Genomic DNA, 17,725 nt, shown 5'->3' on the forward strand with positions numbered 1-17,725 from the left:
CGAAAATTATTCCCCTCCTCTCTCCTTCTCTCCCTCCTTATATAATATCTCTCAACAATTCTAACAACTCGTACTAATCCCGCTCAACAACTTCAACATCTTCTGCTAATCCCGCACCATGTCACTGAGCTATAATTGATCTGTTATCTGGGTTATCTGGGTCTGTTGTCTGGCCCATCATCCAGTCCAGCCCACTGTCCAAACCACTACTCACTGCTCCTGAGTTCAGCCCCTTGTCTTGGCCCATGACAACAGCGTCACTTCTAGTTGATGGCCTATTAAAGGGACCTCAAGAATCAGATCATCGGGAATCGCACCAAGAAGCTCTCCTTCATCAAGCCCTTTGCATCTGCTAGATAGCTGGATCAAGATTTGTTGTTTTTGTTAATTTTTTGTTTGGAGAGACAGAAAATGCTGGACATAAATCTTTCCCAGGAAGATAAGGGTTACAATCCAGAAATTATACGCAAATCTCAGCGCCGGAGATTCGCAAACGTCGATCTTGTTGATGAGGTCATTGCTCTTGACAAAGAATGGCGACAGCGTAACTAATCTCTCTCACGATTCTTCTTCTTCTTTTTTTTTTTATAAATTTTTTATCTTATTTGAATTTTTTAAATGAGTTTAGGTTTTGATAATATTTGTGCGTATGATGATGAAGGGCTTGTTTGGTTTGTTTTTGGGAGATTTGTTTTTGAAAAAAAATTTGGGGAGAGTTTAGAAATTTTTTTGGTTTGTTTGGTTGTATATTTTGCGAGAGTTGTTTTTTTGGGAGTTTGGGATGATTTGATATTTTGGGAGAATTTGAGTAGATGTGTGTGAGAGAAAAAGTGATTGAGAAGGAGAGGGGAGAGAGAAAAAGTGATTGATTGTTGTGTAAGAGAGAGAAAGTGATTTTGGAAATTTTTTGAGAAAAACTCAAACCAAACAATTTTTTAGAAATTTTTTTCTAAAACTCATCTCCCAAATGCAAACCAAACGTACCTGAAACTTCGTATGGTTGTTTAGGTCAATTTGAGTACGATGGTCTCAGGAAAGATTTTAACAAGATTAACAAAGAAGTCGCCAAATTAAAGATTGTAGGTGTTATGATTGATTTTTTTACTTGGGACTTTGTTGTTCATGTTCAAACCAAATTATAGAGAACTTTTTAAACTGAATATTTGTATGGTCATATTGTATGTATGTATGGATGGATTTATGTTGTGTATTTAAACTAATTGTGGACAATTTATTAAACTTGAAATTTTGCACTATTGTGTTTCATTTGAATTTTGATAAAATTGGGCTTTCTTAGTTTGAAACTCATTACACATGTGGGCATTTGGATTAATTTTCAAGATATATATATATATATATATATTTAATACTGCTAGACATGAAGAAAGTAGTAAAGTGGGACTGTAGAAATTGTGAATTCAGGGTTAGACACTGGTGATTAAAAAATCCATTGATGTAAGGGTGGAAGAATTGTAAGGAAAGATACGAGAGTTGGAAACTCTACCTCTAGGGAAAGATGAAAGAGTAAAGACAAGTTGGTCACCCTCCTTATGTTTGGTTTAGATGAGAAGGAAGGGAAGAAGGAAAAATGTGTTCTTTGATTTTTTTTTATTAATCCATGGGAAATAAAAAAGAAGAGCCAATTGTTTTTGAGGATAAATGCCCAGAAGGGAGGAAAGTCATCCTCCTTGTTTCCACCCACTTTTGGAGGGAATGACTTGGTTAGCCTGGAGGTATAGTGCTTCCAGACTCTCTTTCTTCTCTCTCTGTTGCTTCAAACCCATTGTACTTTAGGGTTTGAAGATGGGTTTATCAGCATGGTTGATGAATCAAATATTGGGGTTAACTGTCCTGCTAATTAACCAATCTATTTGTGTTCTTGTTGTTTTTATTCTCCATCATGCCCTTTACAGAGTCAATTATGGTAGCTATCTAAGCATGCATTAGTTAAGGGGGGTCGGGGGACAAAGTACAAACTGCACTTTGGTCTTCTCGTAAATTGGATGGAACGAGACACATGGGTTATGTTATCTATATGGGCTTTTTTTCTTCAAAAATCTGCACAGTTAGATAGGACTTTTGGACATTGGACTCCAGAGCTGCCCATATTTTATTTTTCTGAATTTCATACTTTTGTACCACAAATTGGATGTTGGAGCTTACAGATGATGGTTGTTTGGTTTCGAAATGAATTTAGTAGTTTCTACTCAATGTAGAAATTGATATTTTTTTCTTTGCCCTTGTGTCTTGGAATTTTAAACAGTTTGGTGGGGATGCTAGTGAAGTGATTAGAAGTACTGAGGAGAATAAAAAATTGACAGCAGAAAAAGAAACAGAAGTTCAAGAGGCTCGAGCAGCCTTGTATTCAAAATTGGAAATAATTGGAAACCTTGTGCATGATTCAGTTCCAGTTGATAATGATGAGGTATGGATGGAATTTTATTTGTCATTAAATTTATGAAAAAATGGGTCCATTATTTTTAGCCAACTTTGATTAATTTTGTAGGCAAATAATGCCATAATTCAATCTTGGGGAGAGAACAGTTGGAACCCAAGCTGAAAAATCATGTTGACCTTGTTGAGCTTCTTGGAATTACAGATATAAAGAAAGGTATTAAGTTGGATGTTTACTTTGTCTGGTTGTTTAAGAAAATGTTCCTACATGACGTTAAGATGATTAAAACGAGTAAATTTCATATTACCCCCAAACTATCACTAAAAATTCAATTTGACCTCTGTGCTGTAAACAATTTTACACCTAAGCTATTCTGATTTGGATCAATGTGACCTTGCCATCACATGCCATTTATAATCAAACAAAAATCTTTATTTTACCCCTCAAACCCTCTGTTCAGGGTCTAATTGAGTTTTAAGGGATATTTTGGAGGGTAAAATGAAGGGATTCCGTTTGATTATTGATAGCAGGTGATGACGTGAGTCACATTGATCAAATTTAGAATAGTTTGGATGTAAAATTGATATTTAATATAATTAAAAGGACAGGGGTCAAATTGTTTTTTGAGGGATAGTTTGGGGGTAAAATGACATTTGCTCTTAAAACATATGAGTACTGGTTTGAACTGCTGTGTAATCGAGGTTGTATTTTTTTTTTATAAGTCTGTTTTCAAATAATTTTTGTTTCACTCTATTGTAATGTATTGTGTTGACTAGAATGATTGATCAAAGGTGTAATGTCTTTTGTACCTTTCTTCCTTCCAAATTACTCTAAGTAAACATTATTTGTAGTGTGGATTTAATCGAGGTTTGTATTATTTTCTTACTGAAAACTTCGTGTTAGGTTGCTGCACTAGGTAGCTTTGAATCTGAATGTCATAGAGTTATTTGTTTGTGCTCTATCTTTGGTCATACGTGTTGCTGTAGAACAAGTAATTCAATCGATAAAAAACCTATGCATCGAGGTTAGCAATGTGGAGATTAATGTCCATTAGATTTGTGCTGATTTCCATTATACTTCTAACATCTATGTTCTACTACTTTTATCATATAGACGATTCCCTCAAATATCTTGGTTTTCATGGCTCATCACCTATGAAGTATGAACACTTCAATTTAGTTGTCTTGGTTTTCATAACTGTGTCTAACACTGTAACGCCTTGGACATGTTAAGATACGTATCAAACGCACCACGTGGTGCGTCTTATTTTTTTTTTCTTATTTTTTCTCTTCCTGAACACCTATGTTCTATCTTTGGATATGCTTCAAGACACAACTATCATATCATGCCATTAGCTGTAAAAAGAGTTATCCTTGATTCATAATCACCTCTATGTAAACATGTTTGTGTTAATCATCACTTATGTTGTATTCTCTTCCTTTTAAACAATACAAAAAAGTAGAGCATTATTTCCCTTAATTTCTGAATTAGTGCTTGATTGTTGAAGTTGAGTTATCATTCTGAATTAGTGTTTGATTGTTAAAATAATATTTTCTATATTGAATAAGTTAAAATTATGAATTTGAGTGGTTTTTTCATGTTGAATTTGTGATAGTTTTTCATTACTTTTAGTTGCTTGTTGATATAAATATTTAAATACATAGCAAACAAAAATATAAAAAGGTTTTTTTTTGGTGATATCCTTGTCGTGTCTGTTCTGTGGTTGTATCAGTGCTTATTAGTTTCTCTCAAATGCAATTCTTTTATAATTATGTGTTATTAGGTTCATTAGGATGCTAATGCAAATGGTCTTGAAACATTTAGGTGCTAATGTAGCTGGAGGTAGAGGTTTCTATCTGAAAGGAGATGGTGTACGCCTTAATCAAGCTCTAATTAATTTTGGTCTTGATTTTTTTGGAGAAAAGGGGGTACACTGCATTGCAAACTCCATTCTTTATGAGGAAAGATATCATGGCAAAGTGTGCTCAGTTAGCATAATTTGATGAAGAACTTTACAAGGTAACATATGCAATGTTTTTGAGATCATTAGTATATCAAGTGACTGAGTGAAGACAAATTATCCAAATACAAAAATGTACGTGCATCTGTACTCATTGACATTTTTTTTTGGGTTGGCGCTTCAACGTGTTCGTTTATTTGTAAGCTCATCCACAAACTATATGGTTTTGAACATATGAGTTTGTTGATTAGTACATGTTGGCACTCTAAGATCTTCAGCCTATGGTTTGCCAAATTCAGTTAGTAATTTTTTTATGGTTAACTTTCGAGTATCTATTGCAAAAATATATATAGTATCACAGTCCGTGAAACATGTATGAAGATTTATCGAGTTCAATTCAATTCAAACTAAATTTGAATTGCAGAATAAAGAAATAAATTGTTGCATTGAATGACTATGGCTATACAAAGAATCTCTCCATGGGATTATTCATTTCTTGATGCTTCAAATTGTATCTATTGAACTGTATCTTTCAAATGACATTTATAGGCACGGGTTCGTGTATTTAGCTTTTTTTGCTTAACAAATTGTTGGTACGCTTCATAGAAAGGTTTGTCTTGTAAAAAATGAAGCTGGAAGCATTCTACTTGAAAATACTTCTCCTGTGATTTTAGTTCACCATAATAAGAGGATGCCTAATTTAGCTATTTTTTAACAGGTAACTGGTGAAGGAGATGACAAATATTTGATTGCTACTGCTGAACAACCACTATGTGCTTATCATCTAGATGATTGGATTCATCCTTCACAGCTACCAATAAGGTTATAACTACTTCCATGAATGATAGTTGCCTTTATGGCTACTGAAGAATGTTGGAGCATGGACACAGATATGACACGATACGAGCACTCCGACTACTTTTAGAAAGATATGACATGACAACAAATAAATATAAATATTTTTATATATACATGAAAATGATAATGATTTCATTTTTAATAAATAATAGGACATGCTCAGACATGTGTCCGATATGTGTTGGGGTGTGTCTGATGAGTGTTTGTGTCCAACGTTGAACATGGACACAGCACCTTTTTAGAAGTGTTTCTGCTTTTTAGATGGTGGCTTTTATGTTTTATTTTTTGGGTTATAAATCTTTAGTGGCTTCTCTTTGTTGAATTTATGTTGCATGAATTACCAGATATGCTGGATATTCATCTTGCTTTCGCAAAGAAGCAGGTTCTCATGGTTGTGATACTCTTGGGATTTTCTGAGTTCACCAGTTTGAGAAAGTGGAGCAGTTCTGCCTTACTAGCCCAAATGGCAATGATTCTAGGGACATGCACGAGGAAATGATAATGAACTCAGAAGAGTTTTACAAGATGGTATAGAGCTTTCCTGCCCTCAGAATTTTAGGGGAATGATGTGTATAATTTTTGGTTATTTCTTCGTTATATTCATATTTTTTTTTTAATCTGGAGATGCTTGATAATGTTTCTTATAGTACTCATATAGATTATCTTGCCAGGTTTTGTAATGTCATGTAAGATGAGTGATTTTGGAATTGGTCGTTTTGCTTGCGTAATGCTGAAAGTCCGCCACTTGATGCAAAAGAAATGCAGGGTCCTATATATGGGCTCCTGCTGATGACGAATTGATTTTTCTCTATTTAATTATGTATTTTTCTTTCCTACAAGTATGACATAATTCTCTCTATTGCAGCTAAAACTACCCTATCAAATTGTGGCTATTGTTTCCGGTGCTTTGAATGATGCAGCTGCAAAGAAGTATGATTTGGAAGGATGGTTTCCTACATACAGCACTTACAGAGAACTTGTTTCTTGTTCAAACTGTACTGATTATCAGTCTAGGAGATTAGAGATTCGATATGGGCAGAAAAAGGTAGATGTTGCCACGTTATGTTTTTTTATTACGAAGGCTCCCAACTCTCCATTAAAATATCGATATATCCTTATGCAAATGTGGGTGAGTAAAACAAATGGATTCATTCATACATCAACGTGGCAAGAAAGAAACTGAATTGATTGATACAATATGTTTAACTTGTGTCAATAGAAGATGCATGTCGTCTCCACAACTCGCTGTCACTATTTTGAGGTGTCGGTTGATGGAATATGGCTTAAATGCTGTTTCTTTGTAAATGTGTTTGCAGAGCAACGAGCAGGCTAAGTAGTACGTTCACTTGTTGAACTCTACCCTCACAGCGACAGAGAGGACCACGTGCTACATCCTTGAGAATTACCAAAGGGAAGATGGTGTGGAGATACCAGAAGTGCTGAGAGAATACATGGGTGGAAAGACCTTCCTGCCTTTCCAGATTGAACCAGTGAAAGAAGCAAAAGGGAAGAAATCAAAGGCTTAATACCGTGCTGGTACACAGCTGGGGTGGAGATCCGCAAAGGACGAACGCAATCTCGTCATTTTGGAGATCAAGATGGACATGCCATGCCCGCATCTTCTGAGAGTGGAAACCCCAGGATAGGTGACTCACAATCAAGGACTTACAGAACTTGTTACTCTAAGTCTAAAAGGACGAGGTCTGAAAGATCCTACATGGAGGGGAGTGGTTATCGTACCTCGTGCACTTACCAAACATCTTCTTGATTCATGGAATTGCCCAGATCGGAATATTTGTGGACTGTCTTGGAGGAGAGGGCATAGAGGAGAGAAGTTGCCTAGACCTATGAACCCCCAAAGGATATCTGCTTTGTAGTGATTGGCTCCTAAGTTGCATGGAAACGTTGAGGTTGTAATGCCAATACCACACCTTACTTGCGAGCCAGCAGACAGAGCGCTAGCAAGATTGTAGAGTTCGCCATTCATATTAGCAACAAAGAATGCGCATCTGCCAATGGGTTTTAACCAGCCTAAGTTCACGATATACGATGGAAAGTCCGATTCTTACATGCATCTTAGCCACTTTTATCAAGTCATGGCTATTTACAGAAGGAATGATGCTTTGTTGTGCATCTTTTTTTGGTCAAGCCTTGGAGATCTGTGCTTGACTTGGTTTGAGAGGTTGCTAGAAGACAGCATTGCCTCCTAGGCACAACTTGTAGATGCTTTTGTTACCATGTTCAAAACAAACACCAAAACGCCTGTGGAGGTTGATGAATTGCTTGCCATTGACATGGGCGAGAAGGAGACACTGAAGTCTTACAACAACAGGTATTGGGAAACACTCAACCAAATTGGTGAATGCCCTACTAACCTAGGTATTGCTCAGTATAAGTGCAGACTTCCAATTAGGCACAAATTAAGGGATTCTATGACCATGACTCCATCTCTTACCATGGAAACCTTGATAGAAAGAGTGCACCAACGCATCAGGGTGGAGGACGACGACGCCCGTACAATGGTAAGGTCCGACACAACAATGATGTTGGACCAAAAAACTTTGGCCAAGGTTAACACGGTTGAAAATAAGAGAAAGGATGAACTACAATAACCATGGTGACCCTCCTTAAAATAGTGAAGACAATAAGACAAGAAAACTCAAGTTTTAAACCGCCATCACTACAGTTTTCAAGAAGCCCATCTATCGCATCTTTAGCGAGATTCGCGATGAACCCTTTGTTCGGCGGCCTGCCAAATTGGGAGAAGTGCAGAGGGGATATGATGAAAGGTACCGGTGCACCTTCCATGATGAAGTTGGGCACCAAACTACAGATTGCTTGTCGTTAAAATAGCATCTGGAAGAACTAGTGGCAACAGGCCATTTAGACCATTATATCGAGGGGGGAACCTGGCCAGCACCTTAAGGCAAGAATGTAACGGACATAATGTGGGTAGGTGGACCGCCTCAAGGTGTGATTAATGTGATCCATGGTATCAATGAGCCTGAGCGAGTTTGTGAGCTTAGAGGGATGATTAAAAAAAGGCAGAACACATGAGGGATGTGTTAAGTTTCAGCCAACCTTAAAGAAAAGGAAGATAGAAGCAAATAATGTGATCTCTTTCTTTGACAGAGACCTAGTAAGGTCACATAGCCTGCATAACGACAGGCTAGTGGTTACTTTGCGCATCAGAATTGACATCAAGAGGATCTTGATCGATCAAGGGAGTTTATGTGAAATCATGTACTACAAACCTTCAAGCAATTGAAACTGGAGGACAGAGACTTGGCGCCAGCCACGTCTCCCTTGGTGGGTTTTAACTCAATGTCTAAATGGTCGATTGACAGGATCATTTTGCCGGTCAAGGCAGGTTTAATGGTCAAACAGGTGGAGTTCTGGGTTTTGAAAGTCCCATTCACTTACAATATCATCCTTGGAAGAGCATGGTTACATGTCATACGAGCGGTAACTTTAACTTACCATCAGGTAATGTGGTTCCCAAACGAAGTCGGAGTAGTTGAGGTCTCGGGAGACCAAATCATGTCAAAGCAATGTTTCATGACAGTGAACGATAGCTGCACTGCCAAAGGATTTGTACAGATAGTTGAAGAACCGAAAAACAAAAAGATGTTTGAAGACGTTGGCAAGGCAGCCGAACAGAAGGCCATGGAGGAACTGGTAGAGGTAAGGTTAATGAGAGCGATCTAAAGTAGTTCTTTTTGCTCGATTCATTTTTATCCGGTACCAAAAGAAAACAGAGAGTGGATTTTTTGATCTTCAATCTCGAAGTGTTTTCTTGGACGCCATACGACATGCCTGACATTGATCTAAACTTCATCTGCCATCAGCTTAATGTCAACCCTATCACCAGACCGGTCATACAAAGAACTCACAGATCGACTCTACACCATGCGAAGTAGTGGCTGAAGAAGTGGAGAACCTGTTTGAGGCAGGAGTTATCAAGAAAGTCCATTATCCTAAGTGGATTTCAAACACGGTGGTTGTGCCTAAGAAGAACGACAAATGGCGCGTTTGCGTCAACTATAAGACAGTCAACAAGGCGTGCCCAAAGGATAGCTTTCCTTTGCCAATGATTGATCAATTAGTGGACCTAACAGCAGTCCAAAATTGATTTAGCTTTTTGGATGCATATTGTGGATATCACTAGATCTCTATGTACGAGTTGGACCAAGAGAACACCTCTTTCACAACCCCAAGGTGGTTGTATTGCTACAAGTTCTTGCCATTTGGCCTAAAAAATGCATGGGCAACATTTCAAAGAATGGTCACCAAGATGTTTGTGCCATTGTTAGGCAGAACAATGGAGGCTTACATTAATGACATGGTGATTAAGAGCAAGAATGAGGCTGACCATCTTAACGACCTGGCAGAGATATTCCAAATCTTGAAGACTAACAAGCTACATTTGTAAGCCTTTAAATGCGCATTTGGTGGGGGATCAGGCAAATTCATGGGCTTCTTTGTGACCAACCGTGGAATAGAAGTAGATCCTTCCCAAATTAAGAGCTTGAAAGGCCAAACACTATCAAAGAGTTACAACATCTAACGGGGTTAACCGCTATGCTGAGCTAGTTCATAAGCCAGTCGTTAGATCATTGTAGACCATTATTCCAGGCGCTCAAGTCAAAGTTCGAGTGGGACGAGGAATGTGACCGAGCTTTGAAAAACTTGAAGGAGTACTTGTCCTCAGCTCCTCTCTTGGCGATCCCAATATTTGGGAAAGAGCTATATATGTACCTTGCAGTCTCCTAGCACGCAGTTAGCTCGGCGTTGGTACGCGCGAAAGGAATACAACACTTGCCCATCTTCTATGTGAGCAAGACGATTTTAGGCACCAAAACGAGATACCTGCCATTAGAGAAGCTTGCCTTAGCTCTAATGATGGCATCTAGGAAGTTGTCGCACTACTTCCACGCGCGCACAGTTATGGTATTAACCGCATTCCTTTGAAGGCCCTATATGAAAGGGTGAACTTTTCTGGAAGGATACTAAATTGGGCAGTGGAGTTGGGACAGTTTGACATCAAATTCCAATCTAGAATGGCCATAAAGGCCCAAGCATTAGTAGACTTTGCTCTAGGAAGTCACTATGTTTGTTTGATTAACCTGACTGAGGAAACCGAACAAGAGGGGGAAGTGTTGCGGGAATTGCGTAACTCCCCAATTACCCAGCCACAAGTTGGATTATTACTACAAGCGAAGGAACCGTGCAATGTGCCATTAAGCCTGACAGTGGTTGCACCACTCACTAAGGTCAATGATACATTGCGTGAGGGTAATGAGGTATGTCGCCCAACAACAAGTGTGATTTGCGATGACGTGCTTGAAACGAAAATGGTAGGGCAACCGAGCAAAGAGATGGGCTAACATAGCGGACAAAGACTTGAAGGAAATAATTGAAGTGCTAGACCCCAAGACATCTACAGACCTATCTACTTGCTGGAACTTGTTCGTAGGAGAGATGTGGAAGCTTTTTGTGGACGGAGCTCCTAATAAACATGGAGTTAGACTAGAAATAGTTCTTATCTCCCTAGATGGCTTGACTATTGAGCAGGAGATCAGACTTGGGTTCTTAGCGTCCAATAATGAAGTGGAGTACAAAGCACTCTTAGCCAGTCTGAAATCTGCCTTCCAGATAAAGGCTACCGAGCTAATGGTGTATAACGACTCCCAATTGGTGGTTACCCAAATATCTGGCGAGTACGAAGTGAAGGACAATAGGATGACCAAGTATTAGGAGCTAGTTAGAATAGAGATTAAAAAGTTTGAAGTGGTCAGGATAGAATATATCGGCCAAGATGAAAATAGCAAGGTGGATGAGTGAGTTGGTTTTACATCAATGTCAAACACTTCTATTCCAAACCCTTTCCTAATTGAATTTCTTCCAAGGCCAAACATTGAATAACCTGAAGCGGTAGAGGTAGTGTACTCTGAGCTAGGACCTTCTTGGATGGACCCCATCATCACCTTTTTGAAAGACAAGATTTTGTTAGACGACAAGAAGGCGGCGAACAAAATTTGAGCAAAGTCACAGTTATTTTGGCTTTTCTTATCTCTGGCGCTGTATAAAAAGTCTTTCATAGGACCATACTTGAAATGTGTCTACCCTAGCAAGGTTGAGGCTTTTCTGTTCGAAATTCACGAAGGAATATGTGGAAGTCATCAAGAAGGGAGGTCACTGGCCTATCGAGCTATTTCTCAAGGATATTGGTGGCCATGCATGTAGGCAGAAGCAAAAAAGTATGTTAAAAAATACAAAAAGTGTTAGAAGTTTGCGCATCAAATCCACTAACCGGCCAGAGAACTCTTACCTTTGACCAGTCCTTGATCTTTCGCAATGTGGGGTTTAGACATAGTGAGACCACTCCCAACTACACCGGGCAATAGAAAGTTCTTCATTGCGGCGACTGACTACTTCACAAAGTGGGTTGAAGCCAAAGCACTTGCATCCATCAAAGAGAAGGATATGAAGAAATTTGTCTGGTAGAACATCATCGCTGGGTTTGGAATTCTAAAAGCTTTGATATCAGACGATGACAATTAGTTTGATGGGAGGATCATTAGGGGCTTCTAGGAAGAGCACAAGATAGAGTTCTTCAACGACTCGAGACATCACACAATCGATCGGTTTGTTGGTTAGGTGATCGCTTTTCAAGCAAAACCAAGTGATTTCAATCTACCAAAAACCTACGATTGATAGGTGATTGATCCCTTTTAGGCCGATCGATCATTTTGCCTTGTGTGATCAATTGCAATGCCACTTATTTCCAAAACCTAATTCTATTTGTTTTAAAGTTCTTTTTTCTCTATGAAAAGACTGTTCGAAGCATGTTTTTACCATCTCAATTATTGATCTTTCATAGAAAATTCATATATTCTTTCTAGAGAGTTGAGTTTCAAAAACCCACAAACATCTTTCGAAAACCTTTTCATTATTGCATTTTATGTTCTACACTCTCGACCGATTAGGTAATCGAAGCCATTCATGAACGGAGATTGAAGTTGAAGTTTCGTGGTGTCCTGAAGATCAAGAAAGCTGACTGAGTCAGATTGTGCTCATGGAGTAACTACAATACATCGTGTTAGATAAACCTAAGTGAAGGTTGTAAATCCTCTTAACCTTGTGTTTGTATTCTTGGATCTTTAGTGGATTTCTCTGAGTGTTGGTGTAGATGTTGTGCCTTTTTGGGTATTAGGCGCGTTTTCACACTATGTTATACCAGCTCCCTATCGCACATTGAAAAGGTCACCACTGAATTTTATGGGAAACTATACAAGCATGAAATAATCTTCACTCATATAATCCTGTTAATCAAGCTTGCGCTCCTCTAAACATCATTGTAACACCTAAAATCACAAACGTGAGCCAGACGGCCGGTGTATACCGAAAACCCCTCTGATGCCTAAGTCAGTAAGTAGAATAAGGAGATAAAAGCTCTATGAATACGGGAATAACAATTGCAATACCTGAGATTAGGGTTTAGTTTGAGCTTTTCTAAGTTCCGCATGGCACAATCCTAGTAAGACTCAAACTCTCCTCTGTAGAGTCCTCCTAGGAGTTACATTCCTAAATGATAATGCTTATCCCTTAACACTCTCCTCACTGCAAGTCAAGTGAGATGACACAACTCTTTACGCAGCTTCCTGCTGATCAGCCGAGCTAACTTTGCTCTATCTGCCACTGACTTAGCCGTGCAATATGCAGCGTCGTGCATGGCTTACACAACATGCCACCATGTTGACATTGTGCAACTCTTTTGCTATCTTGGTCAAACCTTAATTCTTAGCTCCGTTTGACCGCCTTCCCTTGTAGCGCGGTCAAAGCGTTTAGTACCTCTAGGAAGTAGCTAGGTCCAAGAATATAGGCATTTACTAGTCCAGTCAAACATCTTTGACCGGCCTAGCTTTTGCTCGGCCCAAAACCAAGCTGTCTCTAAGACATAGCTCAACCCATCACGTGACCCAAGCCTTAAAGCCATTTCCCTCTAGCTTGGCCCTATTTGACTACACAAATTACCCTATGAATTACACCTTAATTCCATATGGCACACCAAATCGAAGCTAAAGTGCTTCAAACCACCAATCTAATCAAGAATGCTTAGTCATAAAGCCTGCTCAGTCTGAAGCGGTCTCATCAGTCGTACAACACGTTCACCAACTACTCTAACATGACATCCTTTCTAGTACACGTGGCTAGCCCCAATTATGCCCATGCACTGTTACAGTCGTCATTCACATGCCCCTAAATTTCATATCGTCTTGCCTTTTTCCCTTCTACATAGATATAACCCATACATACATACCCAATCCTTCTATTGTTCATCTTCTTCAGCCACAACCCTAAAACTAAAGCTCCAATCCCTTGATTTCTAGCATTTCAGTCCCAGATCAAAGCATTTCCTCTACAACAGTCGATTTGCCATCACTATTCAAGCATCTCTACCGATTGGAATCACTCCAAACAACCCAAATCAGTAAGTTTTCTACTTTTTTGGGTATTTTACCATTGTTGTTTATACCGTTCTTTATGTTCTTGGTGTTCTTAATTTGTCCTTTGATTATAATTACTAGAATCTAAGTAAAATCAATCTTGGAATTAGATTAGGCCTTCAGATGATCCGTAATCTTGTATTCTCTGTAATGAATACACTAGTCTGGGAAAAATTGGTTAAGAAACATGAGTTTGAACCAAAATCACACAGGGACCGTACAAACTCAATGTTTGCCACACCTTTGGGGCAACCAATTGAGCTGTACAGTAGCTCCAAACTGAGATGAAACCTTACCTTGCTCATATCTTGAGCCGAGCTAAAACCTTGCTCAAAATCTAAACTGAGCTAAAACCTTGCCCATTCATGACATCGAACTAACACAGCTTAATACATCTAGCTCAATGACCGATCTAAGAACAATATTTGCACATTCTCTCAACCGAGCAACGCATTTAGAGCTTTATTACACTATATTTAATCAAGTTGCACTATTATTTTAGCTCGATCAACACTTGAGCATAACACAATTCATTTTCAATCGTGCAGACTCAATTAGGATTTGTGAGGCACACTTTCACAATTGCCCCTTGGCAACGCCATTTGGCCGAGCAAACACACACCAACTTGTGGCTCGGTTGAGAAGCCAAACAAACCCTTCACCTCTATGTGCAAGTACCACGTCATGGTGAGCTCCTTAGGCGCCATAGCCAAATTCTGCAAAGACTGCAATATTCCAGTCAATGTACATTTTTAATTGGCTAAAAAGGATATCTTGCCTTGGGATCGAACAGGGTTTTGCCCCTTTATCGTAATTTCCATAGTTGAGGACAAATAACGCTTCTTAGTCCAACCCAACCTCTAATTTGTGAATTCTTTAGGCAAACAAGACTTTGCCTAACATAACTTTCCATAAACACCTATAGGATAATAAATGGCATACCCTGAGCTAAATCGTCACCTAGGCATCAATTTAGGCTTAGCCGAGCTATTCCGCCAATACACTCTAGGCTAGACAGACGATGACTGGTGCTACCATTTACAAGTAAAAAGAGGCAGTGAGAAGATCGTCAAGAGAACGCTAGACAAAGACTTGCATGATGATGACTTCTTGTGGGTCTCTAGCAACTACGAAGATGTTGAGGCCCTAGTGTCGGGCTGGTATATAAACCACCAAAAAGGATCGGTCGTTATGAATAGTACGACATTCATTTTTCTCGCTAGAACGATTTTTTTCCTCTTGCAAATGACTTGTACTAGTTGCACGAAGCGGACACTTGAATTTTTCTTTACAGATTTGAACGCGCTAAACGAGACATATGCCTATGCAAACCAGGATGCTCTCGACACCGTGCTAAGATACCAAAATAGAGATTGGACCAACCTGTTGAACTTTAAGTCGACCTACCGATACAACGGTAAGCGGAAAATCAAGGTAACAGACTTCCTTCTAGAGCCTTCACCTAAACCAGATCCTACCTTACCTGAGATAAACCTTATTCCTTTGACCGAAGAAGAGGATATGGCCAAAAGGAGAGCACTCAAGGCCCTCATCACTAAACAATCTTCTTTAGCTCTTGTGGACGCGTAGATCAAGCAATAGCCTGCTGAACAAAGGAGGGTGGCTGTTGTTGCCCTAACAACAACCAGGGCTTCTTCATCTCGGCCCAACAAAAAGGACAGAATTGCATCCACCGAACAATGTTTGGTGGATGAAGAGGAAACCGAGTTGCAAGATGTTGCACGACTTGATCCTGATATGCAGCTCGGGGGAGATGAAATTGAGCAAGCTAACCCTCATGCCTCCCAGTGTGGGCACCGACTTTGACTTACAATTGAGTGTTGTGTGATGAGTTAGTATCTTTGTCTTGGACCTTGTCGTGCATTCCCTAATGTGTTACGAATTAGAAATTTCAAGTTTCAGACGTAAGGACGAAACGACAAAGTATGGAAACTCCTCGGGAAGTATAGGGCATGAACAAGGTGCCATCGCATGTGCGGCGAGGTGTCCCGTACGTGCGGAATAGTGCAAGCAGTGAAGAATTCTTGGGAGGAGCTCCGCACATGTAGTGGAGTGTACCGCACGTGCAATAATGGAGCTTTTGTTGATATTAGCTATTGCAGGAAACCGCACGTGCAACTGAGGGCCACTGTACGTGCGGCCAGAGGCTTCGTATGTGCGTCCATGCGCATTTCTGACCTCAATTTTTTTGCCATTTCTCACCAAATTTGACCCTCTCTCTCATTTCTCCCAAGCCTTTCTCTACCTCTCATTTCTCTCCATTCTCTCTAAAAACCTGCACCCAACTTCACAAATATCTCAATCCAAGCAAATCGAATAAGATTTTGATACTAGTTCTTTGGACCAAAATGACAAGCGTATTGAGGGCATCGTTTTGACTAGAGTAATCAAAATTTTGGCGAGTTCGAAATTTGGGAGTTTTCCTCTTGGTTCCCCTCTTCTCTCCACGAGGTAGAGATTTCTTTAATTCTTTTCAATGTAATGTTAGAGATGGATATGTGGCATATTTTATTGCATGAAAAGTTAGAGATTTGTAGAGATTCTTAAATACATATAGTGATGTTTTCGGATTTGAGATGTTATAGAATATTCTTTTGTCCCTTTCTTGACTGTGAGAAGATTTGAGCCTATTGAACATATTAGTGTTTTAAAAAGTAAAAAGTCCTAATTTGGTGAAACCCTAGTTTAATTTAAGTATATGGAATTAGAAATGTTTGAAGAATTATAATAATTACATGAGATTGGAAATGAGTATTTATGATGAGAATGTAAATAGATTACTTAAAAGGAATTGTAGAATTGATTAGTTATAAATGGTGATTGTGTTTGTGTCAACTATTTGGGAATTATATAATTGGTTAATAAATAGAGATGATTGAGACTATGTGTAATTGAGTAATTAATGAAATTGGTTAAAGCATAGTTTCGGGAAAAAAAATGTGAAGGTAAGCGAATGTTTGAAAATCATTGAGATTCATGGGAGTTTTGAGAACACAAAGAATGATATATAGTTGTAGGGTTATGTTTATGCTTCTTGCTTCTTTCCAACATACTTGTCGATGAAGCTTGGTTTAACTGAATCCAAATCTAATGTGTTATGTATCCTTGCGGGTTTAATTGGGAATTGGTAATGACTGGTTGATATTGATATCCGTGATGAAAGTGTTACATGGAGGTTCTGTTTCCTTTCAACTAGCACCCGGCAAAGCATGGCGCATTGAGATAGGCTCTAGTGTCCTTTTGATTAGCACCTGATAAACTGTGTTGCGGTGGCTTAACAAAGCTCGAAATTGAGAAATATGATTGTGATATTTGTTTACATTTGTAATTGCATTAACATATGTGTACATGATGGAGATGTAATAGGTGCTCATTTGTCCTTCTAGGCATATATGGATAGGAAATGTGGGAATGTCGTCTGTATTATTTATGGATTAGTAAATGTCTTATGATTTCTTTTGATTTAATTATCATTTTGGATTGTTATGGGGTTTACATTTGGAATTAACTGCGATTACAGAAAGTTATTGAAAATTTCAAATTTGAAAATGTTAAATGGAATGTTAAATGGTGATTTGGGAAAAAAAGTATACTTGTATATAAATGTATTTTAGATAATGAAAGAGAACGTTTTTTATCTACGTATTATATTGAGTATCATGATCATATACATGTATAGAATTATATTGATTAGAAATATTGAGATTTTTACCGGACTATATGTTTATCTCATGTTATTTAACCTTTTTTCAAGAATAGGCTTAGAAGATTGTGTTCGAGCTAGGGATGCTCTCTTTTATCATTTCGGTCATAGGCTTTTTTATTGTAGAATGAATGACATGTTTTTGTAATGGTGTTACACCCTTTTTATTTATGTTTATATAAGTCTAGGGGTATTTGTTAATGTATTGTAATTAATGAGTTATCATGCATATACAAGATATACCTATTATTGTTTATTCAAGTTAATGGTATAGTTCC

The 17,725-nt window shown here is 38.5% G+C and overlaps 1 pseudogene across 1 annotated transcript; it reads left to right on the forward strand.

Annotated features, from left to right (window-relative positions):
* Positions 1-287: 287 nt before the first annotated feature.
* LOC114271103 (serine--tRNA ligase-like) lies at positions 288-6,750 on the forward strand (annotated as a pseudogene). The gene is made up of 9 exons (XR_014343342.1): positions 288-544; positions 1,009-1,079; positions 2,264-2,425; positions 2,507-2,611; positions 4,220-4,414; positions 5,074-5,177; positions 5,558-5,741; positions 6,079-6,258; positions 6,530-6,750. The product of XR_014343342.1 is annotated as a serine--tRNA ligase-like (transcript).
* The last annotated feature ends 10,975 nt before the right edge of the window (positions 6,751-17,725 follow it).

Source organism: Camellia sinensis, chromosome 10 (genome assembly GCF_055761805.1).
Source record: "Camellia sinensis isolate YWXY chromosome 10, ASM5576180v1, whole genome shotgun sequence".
In the NCBI taxonomy this organism is placed as follows: Eukaryota; Viridiplantae; Streptophyta; class Magnoliopsida; order Ericales; family Theaceae; genus Camellia; species Camellia sinensis.